The sequence below is a fragment of the Cherax quadricarinatus genome, chromosome 68 (genome assembly GCF_038502225.1).
Source record: "Cherax quadricarinatus isolate ZL_2023a chromosome 68, ASM3850222v1, whole genome shotgun sequence".
Lineage (NCBI taxonomy): Eukaryota > Metazoa > Arthropoda > Malacostraca > Decapoda > Parastacidae > Cherax > Cherax quadricarinatus.
In genome coordinates, this window is record NC_091359.1 from 21,039,969 (window position 1) to 21,042,562 (window position 2,594).

The window sequence follows — 2,594 nt, forward strand, 5'->3', positions numbered from 1 at the left end:
TTAAACAACCACGGTGACATCACACATCCTTGTCTAAAGCCTACTTTTGCTGTGAAATAATCTCCCTCTTTCCTACATACTCTAACTTGAGCCTCACTATCCTCGTAAAAACTCTTCACTGCTTTCAGTAACCTACCTCCTACACCATACACCTGCAACATCTGCCACATTGCCCCCCTATCCACCCTGTCATACGCCTTTTCCAAATCCATAAATGCCACAAAAACCTCTTTAGCCTTATCTAAATATTGTTCACTTACATGTTTAACTGTACCTGGAGTTTACCTGGAGAGAGTTTCGGGGGTCAACGCCCCCGCGGCCCGGTCTGTGACCAGGCCTCCTGGTGGATCAGCCTCTGATCAACCAGGCTGTTGCTGCTGGCTGCACGCAAACCAACGTACGAGCCACAGCCCGGCTGATCAGGAACTGACTTTAGGTGCTTGTCCAGTGCCAGCTTGAAGACTGCCAGGGGTCTGTTGGTTATCCCCCTTATGTGTGCTGGGAGGCAGTTGAACAGTCTCGGGCCCCTGACACTTATTGTATGGTCTCTTAACGTGCTAGTGACACCCCTGCTTTTCATTGGGGGGATGGTGCATCGTCTGCCAAGTCTTTTGCTTTCGTAGTGAGTGATTTTCGTGTGCAAGTTCGGTACTAGTCCCTCTAGGATTTTCCAGGTGTATATAATCATGTATCTCTCCCTCCTGCGTTCCAGGGAATACAGGTTTAGAAACCTCAAGCGCTCCCAGTAATTGAGGTGTTTTATCTCCGTTATGCGCGCCGTGAAAGATCTCTGTACATTTTCTAGGTCGGCAATTTCACCTGCCTTGAAAGGTGCTGTTAGAGTGCAGTAATATTCCAGCCTAGATAGAACAAGTGGCCTGAAGAGTGTCATCATGGGCTTGGCCTCCCTAGTTTTGAAGGTTCTCATTATCCATCCTGTCATTTTTCTAGCAGATGCGATTGATACAATGTTATGGCCCTTGAAGGTGAGATCCTCCGACATAATCAGTCCCAGGTCTTTGACGTTGGTGTTTCGCTCTATTTTGTGGCCAGAATTTGTTTTGTACTCTGATGAAGATTTAATTTCCTCATGTTTACCATATCTGAGTAATTGAAATTTCTCATCGTTGAACTTCATATTGTTTTCCGCAGCCCACTGAAAGATTTGGTTGATGTCCGCCTGGAGCCTTGCAGTGTCTGCAATGGAAGACACTGTCATGCAGATTCGGGTGTCATCTGCAGAGGAAGACACGGTGCTGTGGCTGACATCCTTGTCTATGTCGGATATGAGGATGAGGAACAAGATGGGAGCTAGTACTGTGCCTTGTGGAACAGAGCTTTTCACCGTAGCTGCCTCGGACTTTACTCTGTTGACGACTATTCTCTGTGTTCTGTTAGTGAGGAAATTATAGATCCATCGACCGACTTTTCCTGTTATTCCTTTAGCACGCATTTTGTGCGCTATTACGCCATGGTCACACTTGTCGAAGGCTTTTGCAAAGTCTGTATATATTACATCTGCATTCTTTTTGTCTTCTAGTGCATTTAGGACCTTGTCGTAGTGATCCAATAGTTGAGATAGACAGGAGCGACCTGTTCTAAACCCATGTTGCCCTGGGTTGTGTAACTGATGGGTTTCTAGATGGGTGGTGATCTTGCTTCTTAGGACCCTTTCAAAGATTTTTATGATATGGGATGTTAGTGCTATTGGTCTGTAGTTCTTTGCTATTGCTTTACTGCCCCCTTTGTGGAGTGGGGCTATGTCTGTTGTTTTTAGTAACTGAGGGACGACCCCCGTGTCCATGCTCCCTCTCCATAGGATGGAAAAGGCTCGTGATAGGGGCTTCTTGCAGTTCTTGATGAACACAGAGTTCCATGAGTATGGCCCTGGGGCAGAGTGCATGGGCATGTCATTTATCGCCTGTTCGAAGTCATTTGGCGTCAGGATAACATCGGATAGGCTTGTGTTAATCAAATTTTGTGGCTCTCATAAAAAATTCATTTTGATCTTCGACTCTCAGTCTGGTTAGCGGCTTGCTAAAAACTGAGTCATATTGGGACTTGAGTAGCTCACTCATTTCCTTGCTGTCATCTGTGTAGGACCCATCTTGTTTAAGTAGGGGCCCAATACTGGACGTTGTTCTCGATTTTGATTTGGCATAGGAGAAGAAATACTTTGGGTTTCTTTCGATTTCATTTATGGCTTTTAGTTCTTCCCGCGATTCCTGACTCCTAAAGGATTCTTTTAGCTTAAGTTCGATGCTTGCTATTTCTCTGACCAGTGTCTCCCTACGCATTTCAGATATATTGACCTCTTTTAGCCGCTCTGTTATTCTTTTCCGTCGCCTGTAAAGGGAGCGCCTGTCTCTTTCTATTTTACATCTACTCCTCCTTTTTCTTAGAGGAATAAGCCTTGTGCATACATCGAGTGCCACCGAGTTAATCTGTTCTAGGCATAAGTTGGGGTCTGTGTTGCTTAGTGTATCTTCCCAGCTTATATCGGTTAGGACTTGGTTTACTTGGTCCCACTTTATGTTTTTGTTATTGAAGTTGAATTTGGTGAATGCTCCCTCGTGACTAGTCTCATTTTGTCG